Source organism: Triturus cristatus, chromosome 3_1, assembly GCF_964204655.1.
Source record: "Triturus cristatus chromosome 3_1, aTriCri1.1, whole genome shotgun sequence".
NCBI lineage: Eukaryota > Metazoa > Chordata > Amphibia > Caudata > Salamandridae > Triturus > Triturus cristatus.
In genome coordinates, this window is record NC_140583.1 from 795,109,810 (window position 1) to 795,125,743 (window position 15,934).

The window sequence follows — 15,934 nt, forward strand, 5'->3', positions numbered from 1 at the left end:
GCCAAAGTTATTCAAAATAGAATTTTGAGATTTCCTATGGAAACTAGGTTGTAACTATAACTATCCACTGGCGACCGCCAGTAGATAATATATATATATATATATATATATATATGAAACAAAGAGTGCCCAAAGCAACAAGAGCGCACTCACTGCAGAGGTAACCAAAGGTTTATATTAAAGTGAAAAACGAGCGTCAGCATTCAAAGAAATTGTCCTCATTCCCAACGCGTTTCAAGGCTTTTCCTGCCTCTTAATCATGGGTGATTAGGCATACACACAGCAGATGACTCCAAACATTTTCCGTTGCAGCATGTGAATTTAAATACCCCCAGTGGGCTTTGCGCAGTGCGTCAGTATGTTGATTTCATGCTGGGACTTGTAGTCCGAAAACAGAGTCACTCACAGTTTAAACCCTCCGGTGGGCTCCGCTGTGCACATGGTTATTGAGTCCATGGTTGACCTTTGGTTACCTCTGCAGTGAGTGCGCTCTTGTTGCTTTGGGCACTCTTTGTTTCATATAATTACACGGCAGCCCTGCCGTGAAGAGATGCACCGTCCCTCGATTACTGGGAGGCTGGAGTTGGAACTTTGCCGAACTCTTTTCAGCACTTCAGAGGAGAATAAATGCAACCAGCGTCAGCTTCACGACCCACTGAGGGTAACAATGGACTCAATAACCATGTGCACAGCGGAGCCCACCGGAGGGTTTAAACTGTGAGTGACTCTGTTTTCGGACTACAAGTCCCAGCATGAAATCAACATACTGACGCACTGCGCAAAGCCCACTGGGGGTATTTAAATTCACATGCTGCAACGGAAAATGTTTGGAGTCATCTGCTGTGTGTATGCCTAATCACCCATGATTAAGAGGCAGGAAAAGCCTTGAAACGCGTTGGGAATGAGGACAATTTCTTTGAATGCTGACGCTTGTTTTTCACTTTAAAATAAACCTTTGGTTACCTCTGCAGTGAGTGCGCTCTTGTTGCTTTGGGCACTCTTTGTTTCATATATATATATATATATATATATATATATATTCCACAAGAAACTGCAAACAATGTTCGTATGCTCTCAGTAGTAAAGGCACAGCAACAACGTAGTTCAGGTCAGAGTGTTTATTACACAACGCATTTCGGCAGAAGCCTTGATCACGTGTCTATATATTTATATATTTTCTTTTTTTTTATATGTCATTAAAAAAACAGAATCTTCCCTCAAATCACTACACTTCACTCATGAACTAAAAGAGAAATGCTATTCTGTGTTTAAGTAAAAGTTAGTCAGAGTTACATTTTCATTCTAAAAATTTACCTGTTTCTCTGGTAGGCTATACCGCATGCTGTACAGGGACAGAACCTCATCAGCCAGCATCTCCATGTCCTCTTGCGAGAAGTTTGGGTCCCTGTCTCCTGCTTTGCCTGGCATTGTGGCTCCCAGAGGTAGGAAACAGCAGCAAAAGTTGAATAGGTGTTGTTTGTGGCACTGTTCGGAGGCAAGTCAGCCTTTTCTTTTACGCCGCATACATCTGCACAATGTACAAGATTGTCAACGGACACATCCATTGACTTTCGTACGTTGCTTTCACACATTAGCCTAGCTCTGTCCGTCGAGGAGTTTCCCTCCCTCGGTCAACTCTAGCCGACTTCTGTCTTATTTCAAATGTCCTGATGGGAAAGTCAGGCTTCCGCTTTTTCAAGTTGTTAAATGATGTGTTTGTAAATGTAAAGTGCGTCACTACCACTCCAAATGGTGGGTAGTTTGTTTACTTATACAAAATGCTAATATTATTTATTTGTTTTGCCTAAAGAGTATTATGTAATAAGTTACTGTGGTGAAATGAAATAGTTGCACGGTTTTGTTTATATAGTTCTGTTGACGGAAGTTTTGATGGAAAAAAACAAGCGTGTAAACATTTAGAATGTATCATTTACACATTTGTTTAAAAATTAAAATAATAGACATGTCAAAAATGTAATGAAAAAAATCACAAATAAATGTTGTGTAAAAGTATGTTGAGAAACAAAAAAGAAATAAAATGTGTTTTATTTCAAAAATATGTTTACAAAATTTATTTAAAAAAATTTACATTTAAATGCAGACATATGAACCCAGGGAGATTGAGAAGAAGCCTTAAGTTATGAGACCATTTCGAGACCTTGCCTCCATGGAAGAATGGGATATAATCAAAAAATTCAGATTAAATAGGCAAACTATTATTGATTTATATCAGCTGGAACCAGATCTTCTGCCTCAGAATAGGAATCCCACAAGCAATAATCCCAATAGTGAAATTAATGGCAGTACTCCATTTTGTGGCCACGGGATCATTCCAACACATTTGCAGTATCTGGTGGAATGACACAACCAAGTTTCAGTGGTGTGCTTCAAGAAGTTCATTCTTTAAAGTTGAGACACATCAACAGCTTCATACAATTTCCATGAAATTAGGATTTTGCCGATGTGAAAGGAGATTTTTATGCTTTTGGTCGCCTACCACATGTGGTTGGAGCAATTTATTGCAAACCTATTGCCTTGGTGCCACCACACGACAGAGAACAAGTTTACCGCAGTTGAAAAAACTTCCAATCAATGTACATCAAAAAGGCAAATGTGTTCAGGAAATAGTCTACAGAGTGAATGCTAGTCACGCACTGGAGGAAATTGGGTTCCGTGACTCTTGCTGGTGGTGGTGGAGGTTTTGCCATCCTCTCTTGCTGGTCCGGATGAACGTCCACTCCTGAGAGGGACTGGTGGATCCACAGTTGCAGGAACTGAGGAGGGTGCAGGTGCTTCCTCTTGTGGCAGGGCCTCCCTTTCTGTGGCTGAGGCAGATGTAGTAGGTCCAGATGTTGTTGGACCACAGACAGGGGAAGATGTTGCTGGAAAAGCCCTAAACATATGGGTGAAGCAATCATGCAGCGCCCCTGTCGAGAGCTCAGATTTTAGTTGAGATTTTCCATTTGAACATTGTGCTCCCTCTACAACTACTTCATCTCCTGGAGCTCTGTAAGGATGTGGCCCATCACGTCTTGGGACTAATTAAGGGATCCCAAGACTTGGTTGATGGTGGCCTGGGTGACAATGAACCCAGTGGCCTCACTTTGCTGGCCCACAAATTCTCTCCCATGACCCCTACCCCCACTAACCTGTGCCCTTAAACCAGTGTGCCCTATTCCACTTGATCCTTGTGGAACTGGAGGTGGTGGTGGTTTGGGATCAAAAGGAGTCAGGACTGGGTGGCACAAGATTGATATGATGTTCCTTTGGACACAGGAAGTGTGGTAACAGCTGGGGTGGGAGGTGTAGGTGTGGACAGAGTGACACTCACTGTAGCTGTCTGTCCATGCAGACCAGACGGAACAGCGTGCTCCTCATCATCCAGACTTGCAGGAGTGGATTCCTCACTGAAGGTGTGCTCCTGGTCTGCAATGGAGGTATCATCAGTAGCCATGGCAGATGGTTGTCCACATACTCTGGGTGTTGGACCTATAATAAATGGAAAAAAATAGAATTTAAACATTCTGGATAGTACATCAAAAGAGTGTGAAGAAAAACATTGAAGCAAACTAAAAGACCAAGGAAATTATTATAATTAATATACCTTTCAGGAGAATTATAATGAATTACAAATACAGTTTAAATTGCACACAAGACTACTTAAAAAAGCATGTAAAATGAAGTTCTGAAATAAAAATTAGGAAATATACATAAAATATACTAAAGATTAAAACAAGACAGTAGAGAGGAGAAAATATTCAATGCCTAGCAGGATACAATTCTGACAGACAACTTAGAAGGAAAAATAGCATTAGTCAGCATCAGTATTTAAACATTGCAAAGTACATTTAAAAAAACAACTTCTATTCAGCATACAAAATGACATACATTAACATTTTTAAGTCAACAAACTTTGATTTGTGAAACAACATCAATTTAATTAAATAACAAAAAAATGACCGCAAAATGAAACAAGAAAACATTTCAAAACATAGCATAAAATAGAGATTGATAAATACATAACACTTTAACATATGTGAAAATAAGAAAGAAAAGAGAGTGACGAAAATAATTGCAATATCATTTTAACAAACCAAAAACAGATATCATGTTAGTTGCAGCCATTTCAATTAAACATTGACAACACTTGCAAAAATGTAAACATACCTAGTAAAAATATGCAGTAAGACAAAACAAACATTTACAATATGAATTACATATATGAAATATTTTATTACAGGAAAAAACACTTACAAGCACCATTACATCATGTTACATTTTATGGAAACTGAAACCTGTAGTCTTAAATTCAACAAAATACATTCAACCAAACTAGGCAAAAGAAAAAATAAAGAACATGAAGAAAAGCATACATTTCTACTAAGCATATTAACAATTAGTAAAACGAGAGAAGCAACAATAATGCTACAAATTTCCTAAGAAATAAAAAAATATATATGTAGGTTTATATGTTTAAAAAAGTTCCAAAACAAATTAGCAACAGCTAAATAAAAAATAAAAATGACATTTAGGTTTAGTGACACATTCAAAAGTATAACTGATCAGTCTCCACTCCACCAGGGATTCCTGTCAAGCCTTCAGGATGTAGGAGCTACAAGACCGTATCCTCCCAGGGATAATATTGCAAGGGGGGGCTGGGGGAACCACCACCAGTTCTCTGGACCTACAGGTGAGGCTTGGAGACCAGAGAATGCACTCTCCCCCGCAGGTCATTCCAACTCTTCCTAATTTCCTCCTATATGCGCAGGTTGCTTGCTACAGCATTCACTTTTGTCTAGTCTGGCCCACTTTGGGTTTTTCTGAGCTATTCTTGTATTTTGTAATATCAAAACTAACAAAGGTGACGGACTTAAATGGTAGCACTTCACTTCTAGTAAGCTGCTGCCTTATCCGGCTGTTAGTGCACAGAAGCTCCAGCACCATTCACCTTATTGTCCCTTAGAATTGAAAAATTCTGACAAACAATTCACAATGAATGGAGGTGCACTGAACATAGAAAAGAAGTCCAAAAGTGTTTCTTTTTTTTCTTTGTTTAATATTTATTTTAGATAGATACACAACCGCAGCCAACGCGTTTCGTTCCTTAAAGATAAAAATTTTTAACGGAACTTCTTCAGGGCTGCAACAAGAATAGAAAAAAATATATATATAATACAATCATTAAAACTGACGGACGTACACATATATTTACAAACATTAAAAACGATTTTTATGTCTATTTTTTGTTTTAAGATCATACCAATTATACAAAAATAGAGTTAATATTTACAAAAAATACCCTAAAACTATATAGATTCATTACATTCTTATACACATTTGCCTACACTTTGTGAACACCGATTTTACAAGAATATAGTGAAATATTGAAAAAAGAGAATTTTGATCCACCAATATACTAGGTCAAAATAGCCTAATTACAATTTCTTTATGAAATCCAGACAATATATCACTTTAAAGTTTATTAACCAAAGCTAAAGCTCATGATATACGGGCCATTATCTTACCTCAAAGTGACAGCAAGTTAAATACAAGCTTTATATTGCGAAAAATGAAGAATGACGAATGAGCAGTGTATCCCACTTGGTAATGGAACTATCCAGAGATCAGAAGATATTCTAAAAGAAATTATGAGACAAGAAGACCAAATTAGAACAACCTGAACTGGTTGGCATGATGTTTGAGAAGGGGAAGAAAAACAAGGGATGGATATAATCATTTGTCTCACCCAAATTGGTCGCAGCGGGTCTAGATAAATCTAAAGAACCAGTGGTTCAAAATTAAGATGTAAGGATCCATTGGGATGGTGACTAACAAAGATTCTTATTGAGAATCTAAAACAAAATGAGACAAATATTCGGTCACTTTTATTTAAAAGTGATAGAGATACATTGCATCCAAACAACGTTTACAAAGAGCATAACAGACTCCGCAGTGTTGGCCTTTATTTCACAAAAAGAGAATTAGAAAGGCTTCAAATTTGAGAAGACCTCAAAAATAACAATCTGCAACTTTGGACGATATAATAATTAAGAGAGAGCGCTTGTGTTTGTTAAGATTCGCTGGGATCTCACCTGTACTGTTCCTTCAATTCAATTCGTGAGGAAGATTGTCAAAGGACATCAAGAGTAGATGCTCAGTCTATTGTCAACAAAATATTGATCAAACACCTAATAAGGAATATGTGAATACATTAATGACTTGACACGAACCTCATTAATACTCTCTAATTCAATCGACGTCATGTATATATACATTTTAAACAAGACCTTAAAAACTCAAAAGGTCAATTCCTTTATTAAAATGCGGATAAACGTTATGTTTTTATTTAGAAAAAGAAGAAGAAGAGGAAATTATAAGACCAAACTCGGATATAACACAGGTGTAGTAAATAAGTCTTTTGAGTTTCTACAACAGAGCACTCATCTTCCAATCTACTTAGTATAGGCACTAGTGGATCTATTAATTTACAACTAAAATAAAGCCACAAAGTATACACACCACTAAATGTATCCCCAATGTCACAGTCCCTTTTACCCACCAAACTCACAAAACATACCTAATCCAACAGAGCTATTGATCCAAACAACTATCTAGAACACAAGGATGCATATTAATGCATCTTAAAACACCGATTCGCCCCTTTGTCAAAACCGCGTTGAGGAAATCAAAATAATGATTTCCATTGAAATACCTTGATAAGCGTTTTCTGCTCACATCCCGATTCGCCGACAGCTTTCTCCGTACTATTCTACTGTTTAAATACCTGGTTTGAATGGTCTAGATCAGAAACACCTGATCTGACGCGTATTCGATGACATCATAATTACGCGACGCCCACACAGGCGCAACCTCGCGTATAACGAACTATCACAAATTGTTCCGCCATTTTGAACTGTCCAAATTAAAACGGATTACTGGGAAAATTTAGAATAAGTTTAGTACTCATTGAATCGGAACTTATTATTTAATAGAAAAAAGGGGGAATCTACTCCTTTGTGATTCTACAAGGCGGCAAAGTGGTTTTTAATACAAATGTTCGGTTTGAAACAAGTGTAAAGGAATACTATGTCATTTTAATCCTCATTCTAATTTCAAAAAATGCCGCGAAGTATTTTATTATTAATCTATGTCCCACTAACTACAAGATGTTAAAAATAAAGACGACCAGTTTTAAATCAACCGGAAAGAGAGGATGGTATAGCGGCATTTATAAATTACCAGTTCGGAGCTCCAAAATTTCGGCCATCTTTAAATGTCCGTGGGTTCAAGAAGTTAATTATATGGGGTGTCAAATACGCATATATTTGTAAAAATTAATAATTCAAACTGGAGATATTTAGCTAACATAATAGTATAAATTGCAGAGATTTTAGCTGCCATGATAGTATGAATTGCAGATATACATTGTCTACTAATTTCAAGAAAGGCAGCAAGATCCGGTCCTATCTTTAGCGCGAAAACATGTGATATTAACGGTTCAATCATAAAATTCTATAGATCACGACGCAACAATTTGAAAGGATGAAGGCAGAGGAGGTAATCATGTTCAACCAGATCTAAATGGATAATACTATGGCATTTTTAAAACGTGCCATTCGGTCAATGTAAAGGAAGCTACAACAAAATTAACTTTATTAGAAGTGTTAATGTTTTCATTATATTTTGACAAACCTCGAACGAAAGGTGACATACAGAGAGTGAGGTCTGGGAATGAAGAGTAGAGTATATGAATAATGCTGGATAAAGAGAAAGAGTCCCATATTGCTAAAATGACTACATAGCTAGTGTTGCTGTCAGTTCGAGTGAGACAATATTCAATACAAGGTATCTTATTACTGGTATTTCTTAACATCCACTTATAAGAATGTCATCACATCTGTAGCATTCGGTCAAATGAGCAGCTTCTCAACAAAATTGATAAAACATTTTAATGCCACGACTCGCAAATAATTGATTTCACTTAAATTGCATACAAGATTTTGACCATTGACAACTGTCCTAATTCAAGAAATAGTGAAATTCGTTATCAGTATTATGACCAAACTTGATTGCTTGTAATCTACAGATCCATTTTGCCTCACGTTGTCTTAGCATAAGAGCTCTATCTCCACCTCTATTACATGCTGCCACATGTTCAATTCCAAAGAACCAAAATGCATGGTCATTAGGATGAATTTGTTTAAAATGCTCCGCCATAGGATACTTTGGATCTCCTGCAACTATTGCTCTTCTATGCTCCTGTATTCTCAATTTTAGGCTTCTTGTTGTACTCCCTACATATATTTGATTGCATTTACAGCCCAATATGTAAACCACAAAACAGGTTTTACAGTTAATAAATTCTCTGATTTTATATTGTTTCTGCGTGTTATACATAAATTCCTTTGTTTTGTTTTTTCCAAAGGCACACATATTGCAGGAGCTGCATGTGAAGAAACCGGCCGGTTTCATAGGTAGCCATGTTTGAGCTTTTCTTGATGAAGTCACATAACTCGGGCACAATCTTTCTTTTAAAGTCGTACCCTTCTTATAAGAGATACTTGGATTCTTAGTCAGAGTCGTTCCGAAAGCCGGTATTTCTAGTAGCATATGCCAGTTGTTTTTCAAGATACTAAAAATCTTTTGACTATGCGAAGTGTATTTAGTGATGAATCTCGGTTTGTCATTGTTGGTTTTCATCTTTTTAGCACTGTTCTCCAACGTTGATTCTCTACTTATTTGATGTACTCTTGAAATGGCTGTTTTTACATCTCTCTCTTCATAACCTCTTTCCAGGAATTTATTTCCTGTCTCTAAGACATTTCTCTCGAAAATGTTTGTTTCTGAACAGTTTCTTCTTACCCTCACTAACTCTCCGTAAGGGATATTCTTAATAACTGATCTAGAATGGGCACTCGTAGCATGGAGTACTCCATTGCAGGATGTCTCTTTTCGATACAGAGCACTCTGTATCGTTCCATCTTTGACATATAGATGTAGATCTAAAAAATCTATTTTTGTTTTATTATAATTCATTGTTAATGTCACATTGTAAGAATTGTTATTTAGATGATTGAAATAATCATGTAAACAGATTTCAGACCCAGACCATATGCATATTATGTCATCGATAAACCTCCCCCAGAACACTATGTGCTGTGTCCAAGGGGAGGCCTCTCTGCCCCATGCATGTAGACCCTCATACCATCCCATGAATAGGCATGCGTATGAGGGAGCAAATTTAGTGCCCATTGCTGTACCGCGAAGTTGGCGATACCACTTTCCATCATGGAGAAATACATTCGTTGTAAGAATCAGTTCCATCATTTTTAAAATCATCCTGTTATGTTCAAAGGTGTCAGCTTTGTCTTTGTCTAGGAAGGACTGTGTTGCCAGAAGACCAAACTTATGCTCAATGCATGTGTAAAGGCTAACAACGTCCCACGTGACAAAGAAGAGTTCATCTGACCAGGCAAAGTCTTTCAGTTTGGACAAGACATCTTTGCTATCTTTTAAAAAGGATGGCAGGTTAAACATATACTTTTGTAGTTTGTGATCTACAAACTCAGACATTTTCTCAGTAGGTGATCCTACTCCCGATATTATTGGCCTTCCTGGTGGAAATTTGGCTTTTTTATGTGTTTTCGGAAGTATATAGATGCATGGATAACGTGGATTGTTCACTTTTAAGAATCTATATTCTAAGTCATTTAGGAGGCATATTTCTTTCCATTCTCCCAACATAAGATTTATTCGGGAGGTAAGTTCAATTATGGGGTTACCTTTCAGTACTTCATAGCAGATTTTATCGCTTAATTGTCGGTCTATTTCACCCATATAATCAGCCTTATTCATTATTACAACATTATTGCCTTTATCGGCTTTCCTAATGACTATAGAGCTGTCATTCTCTAACCTGTTTAATGCCTCTCTTTCACCTCTGGTCAGATTATGTTTGTCTTGTTTTAAGTATTTTTCAGATTTTTCTAGCTTATATAACTCTTCCGTTACTTTTTTATGAAATTTGTCGATGTTTGGATGATATCCCTGATTAGGAACAAACTTGGACTTTGGTCTTAACCCACTGTCTATATTGACATTTTCTAAGATGTCTAAATCTTGTAGAAGAGATTCCATCTCCAAATCTTCACCTTCCTCAATAGAAAGGAGACATTGTATATTCCGGACATCCTCAATACTATGTGTGATATGTTCTGTACTCCTTCCCTCGAAAAACACACCACAATTTCGATCTTTGAAATACTCTTTTAATTTCAAAGTTCTTGTGAATTTGAACAAATCAACATGTACATCTGATAAGTCTCCTGATTGTGTGGGACAAAACCCAAGGCCTTTACATAACAGACTTTGTTCATCAACATCAATAGATCTATCAGACAAATTGATAATTTCCAACTTTGTATTCTCTAAAATATCATCAGATGGAGTTATGATATCATCACTTCCTTCTTGGGTTGCACTCATGGTTTTTTGGGTCTCAGTGTCATTTTCTCCTGTTCTAACTGTCTGCCTTTTGCTGCCTTTTCCTTTTCCTTTACCTCTCCTCCCTCCTCTTCTCGTCTTGGAATTTGTTTTTTCCGCTGATTGCTGCTTATCCGAAGTGTGGCCAGTTCTTTTTGGAATGATGTGATACCCTCCCCTAAAAGGGCCTCATCTTGATTACTACCTGAAGCTACACTACTTCGTGAAGATACTGAGGTACTACTTATTGATCGCGTATCTTCAACTTCTTCCCTTCCTCTTTTTTTGACGTCAGGTGTCTGCATTGAGTCATACTTTTTTGCAAAGGTGTATATTCTCCCTTCCTTATAATCACAATCATCTCTCCGAATTTTTCTCATTTTTTTATCTTTGAGATATTGTTGATGGCTCAAAATTACCTTTTTTAGAATCTCATAATTCTTCTCAATTAAATCTTTGGTTTCTAATGTCTCAATCTCTGATTCTACCTTTTGAATCTCCGATAGCAATTTTGCCCCTTTATCAATCGCATGTCTTATCAAAATTTGCATCATAACTAATGACGCATTTTCCAAATTCACTTCCCATTCTTTGAGTAGATCTGCACTCAGATCTTCAAATGTAGGGAAAATTAGAATACGTAGTCCTCTTGGGACTTTCTTGTTGTCTATGTACTGTTGGAGTGTAACTCCATCCCACCATCGTGCCAGTTCTTGTTTTTTTAAACGTTCTACTTTTAAAAATAGGGCTCGTAATCCTTGTTTCTCTTAGAGACAGGAAATAAATTCCTGGAAAGAGGTTATGAAGAGAGAGATGTAAAAACAGCCATTTCAAGAGTACATCAAATAAGTAGAGAATCAACGTTGGAGAACAGTACTAAAAAGATGAAAACCAACAATGACAAACCGAGATTCATCACTAAATACACTTCGCATAGTCAAAAGATTTTTAGTATCTTGAAAAACAACTGGCATATGCTACTAGAAATACCGGCTTTCGGAACGACTCTGACTAAGAATCCAAGTATCTCTTATAAGAAGGGTACGACTTTAAAAGAAAGATTGTGCCCGAGTTATGTGACTTCATCAAGAAAAGCTCAAACATGGCTACCTATGAAACCGGCCGGTTTCTTCACATGCAGCTCCTGCAATATGTGTGCCTTTGGAAAAAACAAAACAAAGGAATTTATGTATAACACGCAGAAACAATATAAAATCAGAGAATTTATTAACTGTAAAACCTGTTTTGTGGTTTACATATTGGGCTGTAAATGCAATCAAATATATGTAGGGAGTACAACAAGAAGCCTAAAATTGAGAATACAGGAGCATAGAAGAGCAATAGTTGCAGGAGATCCAAAGTATCCTATGGCGGAGCATTTTAAACAAATTCATCCTAATGACCATGCATTTTGGTTCTTTGGAATTGAACATGTGGCAGCATGTAATAGAGGTGGAGATAGAGCTCTTATGCTAAGACAACGTGAGGCAAAATGGATCTGTAGATTACAAGCAATCAAGTTTGGTCATAATACTGATAACGAATTTCACTATTTCTTGAATTAGGACAGTTGTCAATGGTCAAAATCTTGTATGCAATTTAAGTGAAATCAATTATTTGCGAGTCGTGGCATTAAAATGTTTTATCAATTTTGTTGAGAAGCTGCTCATTTGACCGAATGCTACAGATGTGATGACATTCTTATAAGTGGATGTTAAGAAATACCAGTAATAAGATACCTTGTATTGAATATTGTCTCACTCGAACTGACAGCAACACTAGCTATGTAGTCATTTTAGCAATATGGGACTCTTTCTCTTTATCCAGCATTATTCATATACTCTACTCTTCATTCCCAGACCTCACTCTCTGTATGTCACCTTTCGTTCGAGGTTTGTCAAAATATAATGAAAACATTAACACTTCTAATAAAGTTAATTTTGTTGTAGCTTCCTTTACATTGACCGAATGGCACGTTTTAAAAATGCCATAGTATTATCCATTTAGATCTGGTTGAACATGATTACCTCCTCTGCCTTCATCCTTTCAAATTGTTGCGTCGTGATCTATAGAATTTTATGATTGAACCGTTAATATCACATGTTTTCGCGCTAAAGATAGGACCGGATCTTGCTGCCTTTCTTGTAATTAGTAGACAATGTATATCTGCAATTCATACTATCATGGCAGCTAAAATCTCTGCAATTTATACTATTATGTTAGCTAAATATCTCCAGTTTGAATTATTAATTTTTACAAATATATGCGTATTTGACACCCCATATAATTAACTTCTTGAACCCACGGACATTTAAAGATGGCCGAAATTTTGGAGCTCCAAACTGGTAATTTATAAATGCCGCTATACCATTCTCTCTTTCCGGTTGATTTAAAACTGGTCGTCTTTATTTTTAACATCTTGTAGTTAGTGGGACATAGATTAATAATAAAATACTTCGCGGCATTTTTTGAAATTAGAATGAGGATTAAAATGACATAGTATTCCTTTACACTTGTTTCAAACCGAACATTTGTATTAAAAACCACTTTGCCGCCTTGTAGAATCACAAAGGAGTAGATTCCCCCTTTTTTCTATTAAAAAATAAGTTCCGATTCAATGAGTACTAAACTTATTCTAAATTTTCCCAGTAATCCGTTTTAATTTGGACAGTTCAAAATGGCGGAACAATTTGTGATAGTTCGTTATACGCGAGGTTGCGCCTGTGTGGGCGTCGCGTAATTATGATGTCATCGAATACGCGTCAGATCAGGTGTTTCTGATCTAGACTATTCAAACCAGGTATTTAAACAGTAGAATAGTACGGAGAAAGCTGTCGGCGAATCGAGATGTGAGCAGAAAACGCTTATCAAGGTATTTCAATGGAAATCATTATTTTGATTTCCTCAACGCGGTTTTGACAAAGGGGCGAATCGGTGTTTTAAGATGCATTAATATGCATCCTTGTGTTCTAGATAGTTGTTTGGATCAATAGCTCTGTTGGATTAGGTATGTTTTGTGAGTTTGGTGGGTAAAAGGGACTGTGACATTGGGGATACATTTAGTGGTGTGTATACTTTGTGGCTTTATTTTAGTTGTAAATTAATAGATCCACTAGTGCCTATACTAAGTAGATTGGAAGATGAGTGCTCTGTTGTAGAAACTCAAAAGACTTATTTACTACACCTGTGTTATATCCGAGTTTGGTCTTATAATTTCCTCTTCTTCTTCTTTTTCTAAATAAAAACATAACGTTTATCCGCATTTTAATAAAGGAATTGACCTTTTGAGTTTTTAAGGTCTTGTTTAAAATGTATATATACATGACGTCGATTGAATTAGAGAGTATTAATGAGGTTCGTGTCAAGTCATTAATGTATTCACATATTCCTTATTAGGTGTTTGATCAATATTTTGTTGACAATAGACTGAGCATCTACTCTTGATGTCCTTTGACAATCTTCCTCACGAATTGAATTGAAGGAACAGTGCAGGTGAGATCCCAGCGAATCTTAACAAACACAAGCGCTCTCTCTTGATTATTATATCGTCCAAAGTTGCAGATTGTTATTTTTGAGGTCTTCTCAAATTTGAAGCCTTTCTAATTCTCTTTTTGTGAAATAAAGGCCAACACTGCGGAGTCTGTTATGCTCTTTGTAAACGTTGTTTGGATGCAATGTATCTCTATCACTTTTAAATAAAAGTGACCGAATATTTGTCTCATTTTGTTTTAGATTCTCAATAAGAATCTTTGTTATTCACCATCCCAATGGATCCTTACATCTTAATTTTGAACCACTGGTTCTTTAGATTTATCTAGACCCGCTGCGACCAATTTGGGTGAGACAAATGATTATATCCATCCCTTGTTTTTCTTCCCCTTCTCAAACATCATGCCAACCAGTTCAGGTTGTTCTAATTTGGTCTTCTTGTCTCATAATTTCTTTTAGAATATCTTCTGATCTCTGGATAGTTCCATTACCAAGTGGGATACACTGCTCATTCGTCATTCTTCATTTTTCGCAATATAAAGCTTGTATTTAACTTGCTGTCACTTTGAGGTAAGATAATGGCCCGTATATCATGAGCTTTAGCTTTGGTTAATAAACTTTAAAGTGATATATTGTCTGGATTTCATAAAGAAATTGTAATTAGGCTATTTTGACCTAGTATATTGGTGGATCAAAATTCTCTTTTTTCAATATTTCACTATATTCTTGTAAAATCGGTGTTCACAAAGTGTAGGCAAATGTGTATAAGAATGTAATGAATCTATATAGTTTTAGGGTATTTTTTGTAAATATTAACTCTATTTTTGTATAATTGGTATGATCTTAAAACAAAAAATAGACATAAAAATCGTTTTTAATGTTTGTAAATATATGTGTACGTCCGTCAGTTTTAATGATTGTATTATATATATATTTTTTTCTATTCTTGTTGCAGCCCTGAAGAAGTTCCGTTAAAAATTTTTATCTTTAAGGAACGAAACGCGTTGGCTGCGGTTGTGTATCTATCTAAAATAAATATTAAACAAAGAAAAAAAAGAAACACTTTTGGACTTCTTTTCTATGTTCAGTGCACCTCCATTCATTGTGTATTCTTGTATTTTGTACTTGGGCCCCAAACAATTGTGGCTCTACCCGAATAATTTCCTCCACCATGACTGACAATTCTCCCTCATTAAAACGGGGATTTCTGTTCCCTGCCATTATGAAAAAATACACTTAGTTAACTTTAATAACCTACAAGATAACAAATAAAAAAATAGTTAAAATGTAGACATGGGCGGAGTTCGTGGAGTTGCCCTAAGTAGAACTGTGCAAACTGGCGAAAAACTCTGCTGTGAAATGCAACGTGGAGTGCATCCTCGCGTTCCAAATCATGTGCAAACATCACCACGTGATACGCATGGGTGTGACCCTCTTGTTTTTCCTCTCTGTTATGGTGCTGGGCCTAATTTTCCATCCCTTCTTAATGCTCCCCCTATCAAACTTACCTACCCCTCATTTATATTCATTATATTAGTGTGTCTCTTTGTGCTTGTGTCCTTACATTTTTTGTAATTCTTTTGGTGTTTTTCGTCACTTTCCTTACCTCACCCATTTCCATGGCTGAGGGTCGTCTACCGCTGCCCAGGTGTTCAGCCCCGGTGGCTCTTCAGCAAGGAGGAGGTAGCAGCACTAGTTATTTTTTTGTGCCGTGCGACTTCCCCTCCATGCTGGTAGCAGGCGGCAAGCCCGGCAGTGGATACCCCCTGTGGGAGCATCGGCTGCACTAGGGGAGGGTGCGCCGGTGCATGCGGCACACCAGAAGGGTTCGCCGCACCTTCCAGCAGCTGATGCATCGCTGGGTGATATCTTGGACCGAGGACAGGACCTGCTCGATCTGCTATGTGTCGAGATTCCGATGCTCAATGAGTAGTAATTCTTTGTTTTGTTTCTTTACTACAAT